Source organism: Carlito syrichta, unplaced genomic scaffold (assembly GCF_000164805.1).
Source record: "Carlito syrichta isolate Samal-C Ts95f unplaced genomic scaffold, Tarsius_syrichta-2.0.1 Scaffold302518, whole genome shotgun sequence".
Classification (NCBI taxonomy): Eukaryota; Metazoa; Chordata; class Mammalia; order Primates; family Tarsiidae; genus Carlito; species Carlito syrichta.
Window position 1 is genome coordinate 1,420,525 of NW_007246614.1, and position 23,088 is coordinate 1,443,612.

The window sequence follows — 23,088 nt, forward strand, 5'->3', positions numbered from 1 at the left end:
ACAGAACAAGGATGTGCTCGGTCTGTGGGAAAGAGCCCAATGACCTGCTTTTGTTGGCTTTTCAGGGTTGCTGGGGTCTCGCTCTCTTTCTCCCCAGAATTCTGGCTGTCTGCATTGGTTAGAAGTGTGAGGAGAGGAAATTGGGGAAATAGCACTTTCTGTAAAATGACCACAACTGTTGGTGGGAGGAAGGAGTGGAAAGAGGGAGGGAGGACTTTTTAGAAATGTGTTTTCCTTAAGCGACCAGAATCCCCAAATTCAACTAAGTCTACTTCTCTAAAACCCTCAAACTACTTATGCATTTATTTAATTCAGAGAGGAGCTGTCTGCTCTGTCATTTGATTAGCATTTCTGAGAAATGACTACCAGCAATTTAGTTAAACTTTTCACTTTTCTGTCTTTTGTGAAGACTGGCCGCATGACCTCTGGGTGGTTCCCTGGCTGGTCATTTATTAAATGCTACTAGGGAAGGAAGAAAACTGCTAAAAAAATAATAATAGTAACCACAAAAAGGTATGGAAAGGATAGCTCTCCGGGAAGCTGTATGTGAGGTAAGTGCTTACTTAATTATTCAACTGTAAGTCTCTCTGATACTGTACTAAGTTTTTACAAAATGATGGTATTTTAAAATGTATTATAGTTTTATATGACAATTTTTTATTTTTAGGACAATTTTAAATTGGAGAGAATTTATTACATAAGGCTATTATTATAGATTGCCCTATATATATTTAAACATTTATGAGAGGACAAAACAGGGTAAAAACTGGGATAGCAGTTGATATGTAAGAGTGTGAATACATGTGTGTGATCTTGAAGTCTCAAAAAAAGAACTTTAAGAAACTCTCATAATTTTTTTCAAAATATTTCTTACAGGCTAAAGGAAAAAAGACTAAGATATGTTCAGATTAAAAACAAAATCAATCAATCTAAACATTTGAATTACTGGTACCAATTTTGGTCTTTAGTTTTCCAAAGTTAAATCTTACATTGGTTGTAAGTTTTCTAACCTCTAACTTAAAGAAATTGTAAAGTCAGGAAATGTCTACTGAGCAACAAATTCTTATTTCCTTCAGGAGACTAAATGCGGAAGTACAGAGAGGATACAAATGTAGGCTTTACAGGAGCAATGTGGAAATTTCACCCAGTCTAACATTTATTAGCTGAGGCTAGTCTAAGCTCACATGAAATTATATACAGATTATAAAAATTATTATCCACAGGTTGTAAACAAAGTTCATAATGTTTCCAAAGTCAGAATTGTTTACATTCCTTATACCTACCACAGGAAACTTACATAACTTTTCTTTTAAGGATAGGTAACAGATTTCAAAATATTCCAGTGAAGTTTCGTCTTACGGCAATCTAAACTGATTTCTCCACTGACAAAGGAAAATAACTGTTGAAGAATTAGCCAAAGAACTATATAATTGCTAAAAGTCAATAACATACTTTTTCTGACAGACACTAAGATAGAAAAACACTTACAAAGAGAAGTCGGAGTAATTCTCCTGCGATCTAGAGACCTTATACCCACAGCAAACGACATCTGGATATTGTTTCACAGGCAAGAATAAAACACTTTTTTTTGCCCCATCATTAAGTAAAAACTCGTTTTCCACATGCAAACAGCACTTGTAAATCTGCCCCCCCAGATAAGCTTGGACGTCTTGAATAATTTAAGTTTTAAAAGAATCACAACTTTTTCATTACCTTTAGAAGTAAACTTTTTCAAAAATCTCTCCAGCATGCTACATGCTCTAATGTTGACATAAGCACATACCTCTTACCTGCAAAGTCCGATGAGTGCAGACTCCTGGCTAGATGTGAAATTATAACAAGGCAAAGAAATGCTCAGTCGATGCAGGTTGCCTTGGGAAAGATAGGTGTTTAAGGTTTCTCAAAATAAAGAAAACTCTCTCGCTGCTCACTGTCAGTCAAAAACAAGTTGGTACAAGTTTGAGTAGGAATTACCTGAAGGAACTGAAGAGAGAAAGAAAGAGATTGGGAGAGATTAGGCAGAGGAGGGAGGGGCAAGGAAGGAGGGAGGGAAGAAAGGAAAGAGTGAGAGAGTGGGGGGAGAGAGAGAGAGAGAGAAAGAGAGAGAGAGAGAGAAAGACTGAGAAAAAGAGACCATGATGTCAGCAGTGTGTCTTAAGGAAATCTACAGACCAGCACAGAATTTAGAGGACACCCAGTCCTGAGCTCTCCAAACACCTGTATACAAGAAAACTGATGCCCTTTTAAAGAATGCCAGTTAATTTTTGAATAAACTTTGCCACTCTTATCAAAGCCTTAAATTCCCTTTGCCTAAGTAAACTATAAATAAAGAACCAGACTATCTTTCTAACAAGCTAACAAGCTCTTCTTTATTCCATGTTCTCTCTTTCTCTTCCCTCATCCCTCTCAAAATGAATGTTAACAAAATTCCCTACTTCCTGAGGGACTTAGGACAAACACACACAGACCATACCTGTATCGAACACACCTAAGCAAAGTGTCACAGAGAGAAACTTATGTTTTTAACTCGGCCCTATTATGGAGTTGATTTTTTTCTATCACCTCTGTTTTCCCTGATGAGAAAATGTAAAGAAGTTGGACAGACATGGGTAAAATTCAGTTCTTGTGGATCATGGAAATTGGGCTTGGGGATACTTGTTGAAGTCCGGGTTACTGCACTCTCGCAGAGCCTGGCATTTTTATGAGAAATGGTCAGAATTCCATCCTTGAAGCAGACTTCTAAGGGAAGATCTTTCAGTCTTTGGAAATGGAGGCAGAGAGCTTCTTTTGGGAATGCAGTCCTGTGTCTTTCCTAAGCCAAGTGATTCTTGCAGACTTCATGCCAGTCCAAGTCCCATATATTTTCCTGGCCTTCTCATGGCCAGAGTGCATGGGGAACCTAGTCGATCCCGAGACTAAATGGATTTCCCACAGGTGCTTCCCTTAATGGGATGCCCCAAAGGCAATTCCAAGGAAAATAATGACTCTGTCACAAAGGACATGATGACACACTCACATGTCCCCCACACAGGCACCTTTGAAGAGTCAGGTCACTGCATCTGGTTTAATTGGAGGGAACAGGGTGAGAAGTGCCTTACTTTTGTCAGGAACAAATAATATTCCCTCTCCCTTGAGTTCTTGCAGCTTGAACTAAATGGAGGAAGGAGGGGGAATAAAGTGACATTTTTCTTATGGAGGGGGAAGGACTAAGACTACCCTATTTTCTCCTCTCCCTCTCTTCTGACTCAAAGCCCAGGGCATAAATCATTACATTTCCAGTTCCCCAAAGGGAACAGTGCACCTCAGCCTCCTTCCCTTTTGCCAGTGTTTTCCCCCTGGAAGCAGGATGCTCTATTTCAGCCTGGAAGTCTATATGGTGGCCCTTGAGAGAAGACACTGGGCTCCCAAGGGCTCAGGGAGTGGAGGATGAAGAAACCATTTAAGGTTTTCACTTCTTAAAGCTGTTGTAGTTTTCTTCCAGCAGTCTAGAATCAGACCTCCCATGAGGATATTTTTAAAGTTCCATATAAAACGGACAAACACAAAGGTAAAGAAAAAAAGGAAGGATAACTCAGTATTAAAGGGTCTGACTATATCCCACCTGTACAGATGAAAGGATTTGTACAGGCTGCTTTCCTGGACCTACAAATGGTCCCCTCTCGTCTTCATTCACCAGCCTGACTCCTTATCGTAGTTTAGGTCTTAGCCCAAATGGTACCTCTCCAATGAGGCACTCACCAATACAACCCCAATTCAACTCTGTGCCTCAAGACTCCCTTTTGTTTTGTATGTCATTTTCCACTGCCAGAAGTTGTCCCAACTCTATCATTTTCTGCCTATGTTCCATTTCACCTGTCTTGTTCACCAAGCATCTTTCCAGCTGTACCTGGCACATTTGTCAAGTGGTTTGATACAATACTATAAATGGAGGATGCAACTTGTTACAATTGGACTTTAATTATCTTCTTATTTTTAATGGGCTTTTTCAGCCTCACCTTGACTTAATAAACTAACATTTGAAACTTCTTTCTCAATTCATAAGACTCTTGCAGAAATGTTATTTATGTGATGCTCAAACCAAAATGTAGGCACAATTAGTTGTATTCTAAGGGTGAAGAAATGGAAGACAAAAAGGGTGAGTGATTTCTTCAAAATCACAAAACTACAAAGGAATGAACTGAACCTCTGAACAGCTCTTTTCACTCTTGGTGCATGCATTTTTCATTATTGAACATTTTTCTCAGATTCAGATATTGTGGGCATACATATGCATGTGTAGATTCTTTGGAGCATCAAGTAATACACTACAGGAATTATAGCCACAGTTTAATACTTTGGGAAGTTTTTGTTCTTACAGGATCATGTGTCATAGAGCTGATATTCATTTAAATAGTCTTAAAGATGATAAAAGGAGAAAATAAAGTAGTATGGATACATTTAAAAAGTTAAATGCTAAGAAAATATTCTTCATTTGGGGAATGCTTACCTGTTCTTGTTATTTTTCACTTGGTCAACAATTAAATCTTGAGGTTGCAGATCTGACAATTCCCAGAAGGAGGGGAGGCATTATAAACGTATGATTGATGGGTTGAAAGATGACTGGGAAAATTCCACCACAAGCATCTATGAGACCTCTGCCACAGGGGACAGACTTTGTTTTGCATGTTTTAGTAATTGAATTGTCTGGTTAGGTATTTCTGAAGTTAACTAAGGGAAAGAGGACAAACTTTTAATCCTGACAAAGAGTATTTCTGTCAACCAATCTCCCTTTCATCTAGAGAGTAAAGTCTGGATCATAATCTGGTTCTAGGGGGTAGGATAAGGAATCTACTGTGCAAGATTATGTGAAATTATATAACTAATCATTGTGTAGCTGAAAATGGTTATTGCTATTGATCTTTTAGCCTAAAGTAAAAAACAAATATGATTTCAGTAAACCAATCTTTATCTTTCTTTCTTTCTTTCTTTCCTTCTTTCTGTTCCTCCTTCCTTCTTCTCTCCCTTCCCCCTTCCTTCTTTCCCTTTCTTTCTTTCTTTCTTTCTTTCTTTCTTTCTTTCTTTCTTTCTTTTCTTTCCCCTGTTAATTGAAACCAAGACTCTTAATATGTCAAATTTGAATAAAATATACATCTAAAGTCTGTATTTTTATCCAAAGTCCTGAAGAGACACCTGAATACTGGGCAGAAAAGTTCATAAGAACCAACTTTTTTAACAGAGCCATTTCCCAAGAATAATTTCCAAAAGAGAAAAAAAATACTGTAGTGCTTCCAATTCTCATCTTGGCTGGAATTGACATAAAAAAACCTTGAAGTGTGATGAGAGGGAAAAAAATACATTTTTACCTTTGAATAAGTGATATTTAAGTTGGGTTAGATATGGAGCTATTTATGAAGGGTTATGTCAGTCCTTACAATTTCATCACAACCCCCTATGACTCCACCGACTTAAAGAACCTTCCACATGTTAGGCATGATGTGGTTTCCTCCAGTTTGCTCCAACCATTCCTATCCTAGAGGCATTTAAAATGATTTCTTGAAGTGTAGGTGAGCTGTGGAGAATAAAATGTGTCTATTTCAATCTTTTCAAGACTCTGCAGACTGGAGACAAGGACCTGCTTGCCTTTGACCTTACTAGAAAAAAGTTGCTTTAGGAAGCCATAAAATTAAAAACTTTTTGGGTAGTTTCTTAGAAGTTGACATTGAGACAAGGATACATTTCCAATCTATTAAGGAAGTTCTCCTGGAAGAAAGTTTAAGGGGTCTGGGGGAAGCAACTCAGGGTAGGTAAGAAGCCAGGGTACAATTTTAGCACAAGGCCAAGTCCCAATCCCTGCCTAATGCTGAAGGGAGTTCTAGAGTGAGAATGACATCCTAGGTGAGAAAACGGGGCTTTCAGGATCCTGCCCATCAGCCTTTGGCTGAGAGTAGAAGGGGTGATGAGGGCATATAATTTGCCAGGGTGCTGGCTTCCTGCACCTGCAACAGAAGTGGCTCCTGTGGCCCAAGGGCAACTTATGAAGGAGGTTGTAGGGGCTGGAGGCCACTAGGATTAATACACACATGGAAGTATAAAAATGGGCACCCAGAAGCAGTGGAAGGAATTCCAGGGGTTCATGGTAGATAACCAACAGTGTTAACTGCAATCACTAATCCTGTGAATGCTGGAATGATTGCCATTCCATAGTACAGGTACTAGAACGACCCCTTATTCTGTCAGTTTCCCAACCAAAATAAAATCGTGGATCTCAGCACGAAAATCTGAAATTCAACTTGAGACACACATGATTTTATTTTGTACACAATCTTTTACTTAAAGTACCAGAAGGACATTAGCAAGATTTTTTCTTTTCTTTTTTTAATCTACACAACCCTTTGTTATTGATATCATGTCAATTTAATTTGATTAGTAACTAAATCAGGTCCTTTTTCTTTGTCTTCTCTTTGCTGGTTTCCAAAGACTCTCCAGCCCCTGAGCTGGAATAAATTACAATTCAGCAGAAAGATGGATAAATGGCTAGACATTAATATAGTGTAGATAGTATAATAAGTGCTATATGACCATGGTATTCTAGAAGCCCACAGGAAGGGCAATTAACTCCAGCTGGGAGTATGAAAGTAGAAACCTAAAAGAGGAAACTGAGTTCAAACTACAAGTTTTCCATAGGTAGAGACAAAGATGAGTTGTAGACATTCTAGGAAAAAGGAACAGAGCAAATTAATTAAGGATTATTTAAGTAAAGATTAAAAGAACCAAGTGATTCAACCTCTGGGACAGCTTAACAATGTAGCTCTAACCTTAGTCTCACAGAGTTGAGACAGCAAGGATCACAAGAAAAATGGCTTTGCCTATAGAATTGCTTGTCTCCCTCATCCCTTGGCATTCCCATGGGAGGAACAAATTAGTCCAAGAGCAACTTCCAGCTGGGGGTTTCCCATTCCCACCACCATTTCCAACACAAAAAATTCCGCCTCAGAATTGCAATTAGGTTATTTTAAGACTTGCTCACATTCTCCTTGAGTGGGATGGCACAAAACTTATCCAACAATGCAAGTGTTACCTAATGAAAGTGTTACCTCCATGTTGTTCCTCTAATGTTGACCAACCATTATAGTTTTCCCCTGACTGCCATGGTTTTAACACTGAAAGCCCCTCATCCTAGGAAATTCCTTAGTCCCAGACCAGTTCTCCTGTGCATCCTCAGCTCTTTTGTAGTCATTCATTAAATGTTAAAGCATTAATTTGAAAATGGAAGTGTTAATGCAGGCCACATATCCTAATTTGTTAGCAGTAAACAAACAACTGCTAGGGCATCTATAAAATCTAATTTTGTCAGATGAGGAAGTGTATACTTAAAAAGTTAGGTGCTTGAAATGCCCGCCTCTCTGTCTAGAGGCTCTGTCTAGATGCATCCTTTAAACCTCTACTGAAGTTAGTTGGTGATTCTGGACAGTACAGCTTCGAAGTTGAGAAACAGTGAAGTACCCGCTGATGTGAACCCAATGGTCATCGTTTTTCTTTTGCCTTGTTAGACTTTATTGCTTTATTGTTGCTGGTACAAAAGTACACCACAAGTTAAACACACATCATTTGTTCCTGGTTCACTTTAGACACGTTTTTACTAAGTAAACTGTTTCAAGACAATTCCCATCAAAGAAGTGAATATAACAACGACTGTTTTTCACTGCTGACAGCAGGGACTGGCAAATAGAAAAGAAATATCTTCAGGGTAGAGTTACTATCCCCAGCCCACTGCAACCACTTTCCTTTGAAAGTCTCACTGGGTCATTAATCTGGCAAAGTGTGGTGTGCCAGATTGCACTAACTCACCTCTTCTATAGCTGTCCTATTGTTGTTCAACTCTGAGGTAGCCTCCTAGGCCAAACAGTGACCTTGTCTATGGTGTGGACCCTATCTCCACCAGACAGCCAGACAGCAGCTCACACAAGCAGATTGACTCAGAGTGCAGCATTCCAAGAGCCATGTTACAATATGTAAAAAGTAGCCAGATGCAGTGGCTCGATTCCCTAATCCTAGCCCTTTGAGAGGCCGAGGTGCAAGAATCACTTGAAGTCAAGATTTGAGACCATTCTGATCAACATAATGAGACCCTATCTTTATGAAAAATAAAATAAATAAAGTAAAATAGACTATCACAGAAATGTGAGTATCGCCTAGAATTATTTCAAAGATCAACTGGGGAAAACAAAAGTAGTGACTCATTTTTCCCCATTTTCATAATTTAGCAATCAGTGCTTGGTTGGTAATAAACTGCTTCTTTTGGCTTTAAGATATCATCAGGTCAGTGGCATACCTCTGTTTTGGGGTTGGCCACATGTTTGAGTCTACCTGCTGGACGCAGGCACTGTCCTTCTATCGAATTGTCCAAGGAACACTCCCTGCAGGTCTCTCCTGTTCTGACATTTCTTGCTATGATATTTTGATTCCTGCGCAGAGATTGAGCCTCTTTCCCACTTTCCCGAGTTCAGTCCCCAGCCTCTGGCAGAGCCCAGGGTATATGTTGTATACTTTCTGGCCTTTCATTTGGTTTAGTATTTAGTGATATTGTGATGCTGGAACTCCCTCATTTGTAACATTCTGAATCACTTCCCTATGAGCCCATATAGTTTCTACCTCTGAGAACCACACAAGAGAATGTCATTACAATCATGATTCTGCATCAATACTCCCATCTCTCAATGGCATAAATGCAAAAAAGGCTAGGAAAAGTCTCAAATCTCATCTCATCTTAGGTATTTATTATTAGCAGGAAACTGGGTAATCAACTAGATTTTTTTAACTTTGAGAGTTTTCCCATTGCAAAATTGTATTTTTTTTGCCAAATATTCTAGTTATTGTGGAAAAACTGAGCAATAAAAATTGTCTAAATTGTGTAAAGTGAAATGTCCCAGTCAAGCTGTCATAAATTCTAAAAGAGTTCACACTGATGGAGTAGTAGGAGAACAGAGATAGGATGTTGTGGACTCTCAGCTACAAACCCCATCTAATCCTTATCTACCCTAGCTGAATGTTGCCAATTCAGCAAACATTGCCTAGAGAAGTCACAACAAATGTCTTAAACAAAAAATGGACTCAAAGAAAAAGCTGTCCATGATCATCTTGTTCTGTCATCACACTTGACCTTATTAATACACATATAGATACCATGGAGTCTCCAGCCAAAGAAAGAGATGATAAAGAATGCCTGGTTGGGCATGGTGGCTCATGCTTGCAAAACCAGCACTTTAGGAGGCCAAAGCAGAAGGATTGCTGGAGACCAGGAGTTTGAGAGCAGTCTGGGCAATATAGTGAGACCTCGTCTCTACCGAAAGCAAAAAATTAGCTGAGAGTGGTGATGTGCGTCAATAGTCCTAGCTATTTCCGTCTACTGGGAGGCTGAGGTGGGAGGATCAATTGAGCCCAGGAGCTCAAGGTTGCGGTGAGCCATGATCGTGTACTTCACTCCAGTCTGGGCACAGAGTGAGTCTCCAACTCAAAAAAGTAAAATAAAAATAAAAAGAAGGCCTAGTAAAAGAGTATTGTTTTCCTTGGTGCTCTTCTCCTTGACTTGAAGGATAAAAGCTAGAGAATTATGAGTGACCCAAGGTCAGGCTCCTGAAATCAAAGTCATAGAGACATTGATTTCCTTGTTGTTTGATAGCACCTGTACAAACTAGAAATGGAACTACTGGGGTTTTTTTGTTTTGTTTTTGTTTTTACTCCTCATTAAGAAATATTCCTGGGGTTGTTTCATCTTCGTGCATTTATTCTTGATCACATGTTAGAGGACGTTTTCTGCCTCTGTCATTTATTCCATTCTATTGGCTTTGGTTTGCCATTGTGGACACCCTAATCCAGAGTGAGAGTTGAGTTATGACTTGCTTTTTCAGACTTTCACTGGAAAACTACTAACCACTGAAAACTTGCCTCCATTTACTTCCCTTCTGGAATCTGTGTGTACTTAGTAGGCAGCAGTCCTTCCAAAAGTGCAGCCTTACTATTTATCAATCAGTAAATAATTTGTATCACCTATTGAAGCACGCACACCAGAAAGCGTACTTAGATTATCAGTTTAGACATTCATTGTGATCTCTTGGATAAACATCTTTATGTTTTGTTTTCCAGATTGCTTAATGGTATATCTTATCTTGCTAGTCAACTCTCATTTTACAGCGTGGAAACCAACAGTAAATGGAACCTAAAGTGTAATCCTTGCCACAGGGCACTGAAGAGTTTCAGTATTTCCTTCTGGCAAGGAATGTAGTACAATGAAGGGCAAGGGAGAAATATAGGGCTAGTCTCAGCTGTGGATTCCAATTCTAGAGCTACTACTTACTAATTCTGTGGCCTGAGACAAGCTAATTGACTTCTCTTAGATGGCTTTTGCACTAGTGAACAGAGGAAACACATTTATCTCCCATGGTTCTTACATAGTTAGGAGGAGGGAGTGCATGGGAATTGTTCCATGCCACGTGTTCCATTGGAAGACATCAGGGAGTGGCACTCTACGGTGGAGGGTGAGGATGGCCAATGCCAAAATATTCCTTCCTGTCATTTGTGCTCAGTCACTGCGACAGGGTGCTCACTTTGTAAACGCACATCCAGGAATGGTCATGCACAAAGCCCCATTCTAATATCTGAGTTCTCATTTCTTCCCTAGTGTTTGAATTGTGGGAAATAGAGGTGTGCACTCCCATTCCTTCAAGATGTTTTCACCAGTTCTTATGAAGACACCCTGAACTGGCTTAAAATATCCTAAATAATTTTCATTCCCTGGAAGTGTTGGTGCTTATTCCGGGGAGGAAAGCAGCATAGATGCTATGGTTTTCTGAGTCTTATTCTATTTCTTTTATTGTCAAACCACTTGAGCAGTCAAATAGTTTAGATTACTTGAATAAATAAAATTTAGTTAGCCTGTTCCTAAGAAACTGAGTTTTATCGTGCCAATTTTCCTGAAGTGCCTGGCCTCACATTGTAGCGATAAGCTAGAAGACTTATGCCACTTAGTTAAGCATTGTTTCTTGACTTTTATTGGACACGGGTATTCCCAGCAATCAAGCTGAGAATCTATTTCCTATCTTGGTTATACAACCTGACATAATATTTGACGCTGCTCAGATACCCCTTCTGTTCTTCATTTGTTGATGAAGTACTTACACCACCCAACACTGAAACAAGCACCAGATAAAACTAAAGTGCTCATGTGTGAAGGTGCAAAGATAAGGAGGAGGCATATGTATGCTGTTTGCTGTTCCTTATGATGTGATATGCTCTAGCAATCAAAATATGGTGAAAACTTTTATGTGAATTGTAGAAACTCACTTGGGCAAGGTAAATATAGATCAAATTTGGAAGCAATGACACTTATCAGTTCACTGAGTCCTAGAGATGGAATTTTTAGTTAACAGGGAAGCTTACGTCAGCAAGGCACTTTCTAGTGTTTGTTTGGTGTTGGATTTCTTCCTCAGATTGCAGTGAGTGGGGTGGGGTGAAATGGAGAGGGGCAGGTGATGGGAAGCTTCTTTCCATAGCTGCACATATGGCACCATGTGCATGTTTATGGGGAACATGGGAGAATATGGAACCTGGGCACAAGATGAAATGAACATGACAACACTAATGCTGACTTCCTACCATAAGGCTAATTTTGTACATAGGCATGATGAACATAGGGGCATTCAGAGTACAAGTCCCCTACTCTCTCTCTCTCTCTCTCTCTCTCTCTCTCTCTCTCTGTCTCTCACACACACACACACACACACACACACACACACACACACACACATACACATACACACCCTGCTGACCAGGTAGTTAATATTGTGGTAATTATGTAGAGTATGTAGAGTAGGCCATTGCCTTGCAAGACTCTGGTGTGGTCATGTGCTCTTTGAGCTACGGCTGTTGCCACGCTTCCTGGCTTTGGCCCCCTCCCCCAACTTGGGGAGGTGAATCTTCTCTCTCTCTTCTCTTTCTCTCTCTAATTTACTTTTAAACAAACTTTTCTTTATTTGAAAAAAAAATGTAGAGCAACATAAAACATAATCTACTACCTAAAGATTATGTTGAAATTCTGCTTGCCTTGTAATATATTTCCTCTTAAGTTTTATTAAAATCAAGCATTGGAAAGATTCATACTTTGTCTATATGCTTAATAATAATTTTAACTAACACCCATATCTTGAAACTCCCTAGCAGATAATAGGAAATATGAAATTATTTGCACCCCTCACATGAGTTGCAATGAACCCAAATGAAATCAAAAGCAGCCGCAGAATTTTTGGTCTGCATTCTGCAGAAAGATCCCTCCAAAAGTTTGTCTTCATAGTATGCCAGCAGTAACCAATACTCCTGTATCTGATTGAAGTTGGCAATACCAACACACTCTAGTGAGCTTATTGATTTAAGAAAAATCAAGACTTTATTAGTGGGCTTGATTTTCTTATTCTTCAGTCATTATCCCAAATAACAAAGAAACCAGACCTTGGCCCAGATACACAATTCATTTTAGCCCTAGTGATAACAACTGACATTTGCCGAAGGTTTACAATGGGTCAGAAATTTGATTTAAGTGCTTCATGTCTACCACCTCATTTTATTATTAATTAAAAATTCAAGTTCAGTATATATTAATTATTAATTTATTCTAGTAGTACTCACATACTATCATATTAACAAATCAGTCTGTGAGATAGATGTTATTCTTTTTACTTTGTAAATGATAAGACTAAGTCTTAAATTAAGTCACTTGCCCAAGGCCAAATAGTGATCTGAGGAGCACAGATTCAGCTCTTGACCTGACCTCGAAGTCCACAATGTTGAATCTGTATTATACAACCACACATGAATTCATAGTCCACATAGGTCACCTCAGGGTTAACTGGGCTTCAGGAAAGGCTCACACCACGAAGAAGGCTGAAATGGTCACAAATGCACACATGCATCAGATAGAACCCTTTTTAATTTCCAGCTGTAAACACCTTTCATCTTTTTTATTTCTTTTAAAACAAAAGCAGAATTATTTGTATTAGTTGATCTCATAGTCTGGTTTGAGATACAGCCTTAAGAGAAGATTCCCAGATGAAGAGATTCTCTTAATTGTGTTCAATTTTCTCAGCTGACCCTTTGATCTGCTCCCAGCCCACAATCTGGTTACTTTATTTTGTCTTATTAAGAAGAAAAGAGATTAGCCTTGGTCCAGAGTACCTATTAGAAGAGACTGGGGGGCAGCTGGTAACCTTTATTTCCAGTAGCATTTTTAGCAGCATGATATATTGAAGTAAAGCAGTGGTCCAACATTGTCTACACATTAGAATCACCCAGAAAGGATCACTCATGTGTTTAAATGACCAATAGATTCTGATTTGGTTGGTCTGGAGTGGGTCCTGGACAATGATATTGTTTTTAAGATCCTGAGATTATTGAAATGAAGCCAGTGTTGAGAATCAGGGAGGGTAGACACACAGCAAAGACTTTGAAAATAGAACCAGGCTAAGGTAAACTCGACTTTAGAATCCAGGTCTGCAGCCCGTCTCCTCTTTTCTCTGAGCCTTTCTCTCTGACTTCCTCCTGTTTTCAGATCTTGTGATGATGGTGCCTTCTGTGGTCATGGAGGTGGCTGTGCCTTTTCCTGCACATCATGAGTGAGTCATCAACCCTGTAAAAAGCATCTTAGACCAGCAATGCTCATGTGGTTATCTGCCTCAGGATATGTCCAGTTCCCTTAGCTGACCCTTTGATCTGCTCCCAGCCCACAATCTGATTACTTAGTAAGAAGAAAGGAAATTATCATTGGTCCAGAGGACTAATGACTGGTTGTCATTAGTTCTGCAAATAATATCTTAAAAGTTACAACAAGACTAACTGCACCTGTCTCATCAGCTGCCAGTGCTTCTGCCCTCAGGGCTTGGGAGAAGATAAAGTTTACCAGGGTTCAAAGGAAGATGTCCCCCCACCTTGCCTGAGTTGTTTTGAACTCTGGGGTGCACAGGGACTAGGATGGAACTAGAGATAATGATGTTTTTGGAATAGTTAGGACTTTCTCAGTTCTGTCTAGAGAGGAAAGTTGAAGACTAAAGTGTCTCTTCCTGCTAGGGATGTCCATAGCTCTAGAGATAATCTCTGACCAACTCCAGATCAGATAAAGGCACTGTCTGGATAAAATGGAAGGCACACCTATGCATATGATAGTTTAGTAATAGCCAGATGAGGACAGACAATAGGTCTATATTCAGATTTTAAGGTCCAGTGTAGGGTGAATTTTTGTACCAAGTCTGGGATGTGGGCTCATCTATGCCTCCCTAGTATTTATAGAGACTCAACTAAGTGACCAAAGCCCAACCCTTTGTTCTAATTTGTATACAAGGATTACTTGCTATTAGACCTGGGAAGAATAAAGGAGGTGCAATCTGGTTTATGTTACACATTGATCCCTCCTCAAAATGCATCTAATCTGGTACAATTTTTTCTTTCCTTCTTCTAGACCCTAGTAGGTGAGAAACCAGTTTAACCACAGAAAGCTTATCAAGCAAGCGTTAGAAACTTTGTCTCAGGTTTAGTTTGTATAAACAACATGGTCACAAAGATGGAATATATGTATTTTTTTAAAAAGCAGAGAGAAAAAAAAGAAAAGCTTGTGCTTCAGTTACATTTCTTAAAGGGGTAGAGCTTTACATAATCTAAAAATGAAGTAAATAAAGACCCAAGCTTTAGAGTCATTTTGCAAGTCTTTATTCAAGTAACAACAGAAATGAAATTAAAATGATCTTACTCAGAAACACAGTGCAACCAGTTTACTTTTATAAAATGGTTATTTTTATGGCAATAACTGTCTAATAATACAGGGGGGCAGGCAAACTATAGCCCTCTGGTCAAATGTATCCTGCCAGTTTTGTTGCTGTTGTTAATAAAATTTATTTCAACACAACCATGCCTATTTGTTCACATAGTTTTTATGGCTGTTTTCACGCTAAAACAACAGAGTTGTAAGAGGGGGACCCCAAACTAACAGAATCATTTTTTGGAGGATGGTCCCCTTGCAGTACAGACTTCCCCTGCCAAGTAAGTGTTCTAGGAACCCATTGACATCAGTGTACCAACTAGCATTACTGTGAAAGGTCGCGTTGTTTCAGTGAGTTTTTTTCTGAGATTATTTCAATGCATTCATCCATTTTATGAGTGGTTTAAATGTACCTGCCCACACGGGGCTGAGTGTTTTAGTTTTTGACCAAAAACAGCATGACCCCTGGGCCCCATCCTCCATATTCACCTGATCTTTCCCTGACAACTTTTTTTTGGCTTCCCCAGATGAAAAAAGTCCTCAAAGGAAAATGTTTTGCTGATGTAGAAGAGGTGAAACAAAAAATGGTAGAAGCACTAAAAGGCATCAAAATTGACAAGTTCAAAAACTGTTTTGAGCAGTGGAAAAAGCACCTCAAGGGTGTATTGGATCAAATAAAGAGGACTTTATTTTATTTTAACTTTTAATTTTTTTATTTTAAATATGTGGGGTACAATTCAGGGTTAGGTATACAAATGTTCATTATACAGTCACCCTTGTTGATGAGGTGTGACCCCCTTTCCCCAGGCAGATTCCCACTACTGCCAATCCTGCCTCCCTGCACTCACTCCCCGCACCCCCCACAGTTTCCTGCTACTGCGGGTGACTGCAGTTTAAACATGTAAGAATAAATACACAATTTCTCATAAATAAATCAGTTTTTTTGGTGTTCCCCCATATAGTCGTAACCAAGAAATATTATCACAAAGCTGAAATTATTTACCATCTGATATTTTTCAGAAAAATGTTCTCCAACTCTTGATCTAGTGATCAAGCAGTGTAGAATATACTGTTTGAAATAGTCTTCTAGAAGAAAAGAAGTAATTTTCAACAAGTAGTTATTGAGCACCCACTAAGTGCAAGATTGATCTTGTGAAATTCCGGAAAGAAAAAGATGCATCTTTTATAATCCTGTCCTTAAGAACTGTAGTCTAGTAGAAAAGGTTGGGAAAAAAAGATAAACAATTTTAAAACGTTAAGCCTTGAAAAACTATCAAAAATCCTAACTTTTTAAAAATGTAGCACAAATTTCAATAACTGTACTGATAAGGGAATTAAAAGCAAGAGAAATTCAACAACTGGGTTGACCTCATATAGTCAAGTAGAGAGGCAGCGACTTCAATCTCTACAATTTATTTCTTGTTGGTGTACGCTGCAGGATTTGACTTTAGAATTTTGTTTATTCAACATTTACCAAGTTTTAGCTTAGCATTTACTATAGGCCAAGGGCTCTTTCGTAGGCAATGTAAATAGGTCAATAGTAAAAAGAACAGACACCTTACCCAGTTAAGTTTCTCTTTCCCTTGAACTTGTAAGTGTGTAGTTTCTCTGATAAGGATGAGTGCTGGAGAAACACAGGGCAGATGAGGGTGATGGGAGGAAGGGAAAGGATCCCTGATAAGGCTGCTGTTAGAGAGGGCCCCACAGGGATGGAGGAGCCGGCCAAGCAGCAAGAGCTTTGGTGGGGAAGGCCTTGAGAAGAGAGGTGCTGAACCTGTGTCAGGAGAGCAAGGTCTTGAGGGGAGAGATTTGTGGGGTTTTGTAGTTACATGGGGGAATTTTAAATGGTTCAAATGTTGGATGAAATCCTCTCTTCAAACTCCTGACTATCTGTTTGACTTGGTCTTGAAGGATGTATGTGCATGTGTGTTACAAGGCTTGTGTGTGCGTCAGGGGGGCAGTTTTCACATGCAGTCTTATGTGAAATTCTGATTCTCAGGGAACCTCAGCTCACTGTTGGCATGGCAGACACCAGCATCGGAGAAGTAGCAATGGGAACAGCGCATTTAGGATCCACTTCAAGTTGATCTGAGAAGCACATAACTATTGTATTGCTGGTTCCCTGATTATATTTTCTATTTGAGTAAATAACAAAGAGAGAGTAAAAGAAACCTCACCATTCAAGTCTCGTTTGCACAAGACAAAATGACTGGTGAACACCTCATGGATCAGAGGGGACTAGAGCCCAGAAGGGCGGTCATGGTCTCTAGGATCATTGGCCTGTTAAGAATAACCCTCTCCAGACAGAGGAAAGCAATGAATAGCACACCAACTCTGGGTCCACATGGATAAAGGGATATAAGAAAACAAGTCATTCTTGAACAATTTAGACTAAAAAGTAAAATAATTCATGGATGGTGGAAATCCAACATTGCTTCAATGGTATGTTTTGCCCACATTCATTTAGGTAGTTGCCTCAACATTCACCCTGTCACACAGATTTGTTGGTAACAGAGGACCTAGATCTGGGAGAGCAAGTTCATTTGCAAAAGATGAAAATTCCACTGTGCTGTCCCAGACCTCTGCCATTCACCAGTAGACTGGGAGGTGTCCAGCAGGCCACATCACAGAGGCTGCAGGCTCACTCTGTCTGCTTGTATTTTCAACTCCAATATATCTAACCTTCTCTGAGACATCTAAAAAAAAAAAAAAAAAAAAACTGCCTAGGAAGGTGACCTGCACACTTTGCACTGGGGGAAACTGCAAACCTGAAAATTCTCAGCAAGAAAAACATGTCTTACCAAAGCGCAAACCAGACACTTGGCACCCATTCTCTGTGACGCAGGGCTCCCCGACTGGCAGGAAAACCACAGTAAAGAACTGATTATGCTGCTGGAACACATTCCATGGGCTGTCCAAGGCTATTTTTATTTTACAATAAGGTACAATATGTTCCATGATGTTCTTTATCCCGGGTATTTTTTTTATTGTATCTGCATACTCATTAATCTCAGTAAATCACAGAGAATCTGTCAATAATTTGAACACACTAACCAGATTCAGGTGTGTTTGCTAAATGCAACAGCAATAATAATATGCACACAAAACTTTTTTATAAGCAGAACACCAATGGCTGGTACCACCTGTTGATTACAGAAGCACTTTGGGGGAGATGGACATTTTAAGAAATTGGATCTCAGAAAAACTGAGTTTTATAGACCAAATGCCAAAGTAAGATGTTCACCAGCAAAAGAAACCATATTTTTTATTTTTTATTTTTTTAAGAGAAGTCAATTTTGAAAGCAATATTTGGTCAAGTGTTATTTGGTCAAAAATGTACTAAATCCACGTAATAGAGCATTCCAGGAACTTTACCCATAAGAAAATAAATGTTCCTGTCTTAACTTAGACTCCATAAAAATTAAAATTGTTTTGGAAGAAGGAATGACTTCCCTGTAACATAATGGATATTCAACAACTCAGACAACTCAGATGCATTTTGAGAACAACTTTCCATCCACCTCTAAAAGGAAAACAGACAACCAGTGTAAAATTACTCCTGAAGCCCAGACCATGCATTAATATTGCAGCTCAAGAAAAACTTCCTTGCTAATGCTTAACTTGTTATCTTAGCCACTTTTGCTTTTTCAGGACGTCTAGCTATTTTTTAACCATTTCCAGTCAGGAAAATTTGACAGAGTGCACTGAAATTCAGCCTTAGCCCTCTAAGGATGATCTAAACTTGATGAACTTTGCAAATTCCTCCTTGTTTTTTGCAGATTTAGAAGACAGTGTTAGTCAAGAGAGAGTTAGCCCTCTGCAATGCCATGATGGAGGTTTATATTTCTTGATAGTCATTTTTTAAAAGTAGACAAGTAGCAATCACTAAAAGAAAATGTGCTAGTACTTAGATAAATAAAGGTGGAAAATGTTAAACAAGAGCAATACATATAAATAAAAAAAATAACAAACTATTTATAGAGAAAGAATAGGGCATACACCCCAAACTAAGAAACTTTTTAAGAGGCTGCAGTAAGAATAATTCTCATAAATGCAAATTTACACCTCATAAGAAAACATAAATAAGCCACAATTCATCTTCCAATAATTAAACGTCAATTTTGCTGACAAGATCAGGAAACTTGAGCCAAACATCTGCATCAAATGATAAATTCGTGGCAAAAAAAAAAAAAGTCCTTTTCCCGCTGTAGGGCAGTCACAGCAAAGCAGACACAAGAAATGTTTTCTGCTTTCACTTAAAGTTGGGATGAGGATCCAAGTAGACTTCCCCACACTAAGAGAGGTAGCACTTGTAATTTTGTTTGCAACTCAAATTGTTCTTTTAAGATAAGATTGAAGGAACCAACTTTTCTCATATCTTTGGTTTGCTCACTGGTTTGCAAAGATTTTGCACATCTATGCTATACCTTGTTCATTGTTTAACTTTTATTTTTATTTAGCTTTTATAGGTACCAAAAATGTGGTTGAAGTTTAGTATCTTTCTGTCTTTCCAGCTACATTGGAATTTTTTTTGAAGTTCATCAAAAGAATAAAGGGAAAAAATAAAAATAAATCAGGACCTCAGAAGAGACTTTCAGAACTCATGTGTTCAGATTCTCTGCCAAGGGAGTCCTCTGGGCTGCCAGTGGGAGCTTCAGGGAGACAGTATGCCTTAGCTGAGTGTCTTAATAGCCTATTAAATTTTACGTATTTTCTGGTGTGGTGATTTTGTGACCTTGGGCTTGTCGGACAGCGACCTGCTGGGAACTGAGCAGCAGTTGCAAACATCAAAGTTGTAAAGTAAATGTCAAATCAAAGAGATTCCTGGTTGACTCCTTAGAGGTAAGTGTCAACATGCCTTTGGGAACATCTGGCTCACAGAAATATTAAAAACAAAATAACTATTTCTGAATGCTTCTCCATCAGGTCCATGTAGATATATCTCTTCTTCCTCTAACAGCAAGTCAGTAACCATCTTCAGTGGCTCTGTGGAAAATGGCATTTCTGTAAGTTGACCTTCATCACATCGCAAACCATTCATTGTTACATTTGCAAACCTATTGGTAGGACTTTAACTTACAGATTTTCCCAAAAAACTTGCTTCTTAATTGCTGCATCATTTTTAACTAGGGAGCAACATCTGAGTACAAAAACATTTTGTGAGGGAAATAAATTTAAAACAGAGAACTGAAAAGGAGGTACGTTTTTTCTCCTATACTTTTGTTTTTCCACATCAAGCCCTGGACAATAGTTTATTGAGAGACACTTTATGTAATCATTCTAATTTTTCTCCCCTCTTTTTCTTCTACTAGGTAAAAAGTCTTCCTCTTATGAATAATCTTTCAAAAGTCATTTCTTCTAGGTTTAAAATGTGAGAATCTCCAGCCTGGAAGTCAGAATTAGACTGTTTTAAAAAAAATTGCGTGTTCATTTTGTCTTTGTAATTAACAAAAGAATGTTCTATTGTGATTAAGCTTTAGGATACCTGCATTTATAACTGAACATATGCCCCAGGCCCTGTTCTTATCTCCTTTCTCATAGTTTTCCTGATGAGACTCTGACTTGAAAAAGGCTACATTCCTATAGTTTACCAGGACCTGGTCATCTTAAAAAAAAAAAAAGAAAGAAAAAAGAAAGCCAAGTGCCTGAACACCATTTATCCTGTTGGAGAGCTAAGATCACTTTTCATATCTGAATGAAAAAGAGCTGCTTGCCTCACTCTTCTCCAACCTCGACTCCTACTGCGCTAACAATCCTCCATTGTGACACTTAAAACATGCTTTCCAGCTGTCAGTGAGATGCTAGCAGAAGATTATTGAGACAGTATAATAGTCTGACTACTCTTCTGACGTCTGACTTCATTCCAGCCAAAATACTCTCCCTTCCCTACTTCTTCTACTGCAAGACATTGATAAGACTCCTTTTGAAGTGATGGGAAGTTCAAACTTCACAAGTCCCTGCCCACGTGCAGGAGCCTTCACTTCAACCCCCATCTCTACCCACAATAAATGTCAACTCAGTCTGTTTTCCCTAATCTCTCAAGTTATTTTTGGATGATCTTGGATGCCTGTACTGCTCTCCCTATAAAACCTTACTATGTGAGTGATAAACCTTCCCATACTTTCTTGGTGGATGCATGTGTGGTATCATCAGTCTCAACATCTGAACCAAATTTTGGATGAGGCATTCATCCTGCCTCTGGAAAATCTCTTTAAAAGAGTTTGCTGAATTGATCATGTCATGTTTGCCCATTGCTCCTTCCTGTCTTCCTGCTGGTGGTGGGTCAACCAGCCCTCCTGTAACAGAGCAACAAACCTGTGCTAAGGGTCTCTGAGTAGAAATAAGAAAAAACCTGGATTCCTGATGACATTGTGAGTTACCCCCTACTCCTAGACTGCCTGCTTCTGTACCTCTTAAGTCATGCAAAACAAACTAAATATGTTCAGTATCTTGTAGCTGAAAATAGATCTACACATACCTTATGACTGAATCATTTTATGAGTGGAAAGTAGTGAATTTTTTTCTGGGATGTGAACAGGAGAAAATCATAATACTTGTACCACACCTGGAATTTAGCCATTTTCAGTGGAGGGACCCTGTAGCTAACAGCAGTCACTGGACATTTTGGAGGCTAAATTGATTTTGGGTGAAATAAAGCTGCATGAACTCTCACAGAGAGCCTGTTTTTATAGCCGAAAAGTGGTCTGAAAATTAGTCTATGGTAGAATTTGGAGAGAGGTTCAGAATAAGCATCTTGCTTGGGAATCTGCTCGTATGTATCCATCTTATACTGTGAATGGGCTTAAGGAAACCTAAGTGTCAGAAAGCAGAAGATCTGTTTATTGAACATCAGTTCTGTCATTGGCAAGATAATAGGTATGCAAAGGGAAGAGAATATGAGCTTCATTTCCCTACCCCTAGTGGAGGGTGTTAATGAAGGAACACTAAAAAAGGTCATTACAAACATGACAAATACCTTCTAGTAGAATTACAGTTTGTTTTTATTTATGCAATGTTTCATTATGTCTATATTTTTGTAAATGAACACAAGTGCCAGCTAGTGCAAATGATTATGAAGAAAATCATATGAGCCAGATACAGAAAACTGAAAGTTAGAGTCACTATCACTGCCCTCACTAAGCTTAACAGTATATCCCATACTGACCTGGTAGGTAAGGCAGGAAAGGGAACAATCTGGGAGCAAAGTCTCCTGATCATGTTGTCCTTTCCTACAAGCACTGTGAAGAAACAATGCAGTGTTTATTTTTTGAATAAATGAAGGAATAAAAAGCCTACTGACAAAAGGAAATAACAATATAATTGTGAAATAAAAATATTAACAGAGTCTGAATCACTTATCTTTAGAAAAATGACATATTATAGAAAATTTCTAACTGAAACTCATCAAAGATCCAAACATTTTTATATTTCACTTACTTATTAGTAAAGTTTAACAAACAACTTCCAGTGTGTTTCACAGACTAATAAATGTTGATACCTATAAGCAGTATTTTACAAGTAGCGTTAAACTTTATTTAAATACTCAATATCTTTGTATTTTTCGTAGTCCACATTTCAAAGACAAAATGTTAAACATTCATACTATTGATAGAGTAAATGTACAATAAAATAAACCAGAAGGACAAGTTCTCCTCACTAGGCTACCATTGTAACATTCCCTGAAGTAGCAATGAGGGCATCTGCTTCTTTTCAAGGAGTAATAAGTAAGCTCAAATTCCAGGTCAACTTCTGGGACAAAAGAAAAAAGTTTAGTCAGGTCTCAAAGCAGTTTGTGGAAAGGTTTTCTGCCTCCCACCCCCCCAAAAAAAGGAAAGGAAGAAAGAAAAAGAAAGAAAGAAAGAAAGAAAGAAAGAAAGAAAGAAAGGAGGAAAGAGGAAGAAATATCTACTTCAAGAAAGGACAATAAAAATAGTGCAGTGTTACTGCATCCAAAGAACTATTATAGCCACAATAAATAAAATACCTAGAAATACATCTAAACAAAGAGGCAAAAGATCCTTACAAAAAGAACTATAAAACATTGCTGAGGGCAACCTCTTTCAGGTCTCCTCCCACTGTGGGAGCTTTTCTGTCTTCTTAATAAATCTTCAAGCCTAAGACATCACGCATTGCAAAAGTTATGTTAAATAAATAAATAGATAAATAAATAAATCTACTTTTTAAAAAATTGCTGGAAAAAACATAGATGACAAACAAAAAACATTCCATGCTCATGAGCTGGAATAATCAATATTATTAAAATGCCCATACTGCTCAAAGCAATCTACAGCTTCAACACAATTCCTATAAAA

At 38.5% G+C, this 23,088-nt stretch overlaps 1 long non-coding RNA gene across 1 annotated transcript; it reads left to right on the forward strand.

Moving 5' to 3' along the window:
* Window positions 1–340: 340 nt before the first annotated feature.
* On the forward strand, window positions 341–20,397 carry LOC103259112. Its single transcript, XR_504217.1, has 3 exons — window positions 341–551; window positions 19,703–19,782; window positions 20,318–20,397. It is a non-coding gene; the product is annotated as an uncharacterized LOC103259112 (long non-coding RNA).
* The last annotated feature ends 2,691 nt before the right edge of the window (window positions 20,398–23,088 follow it).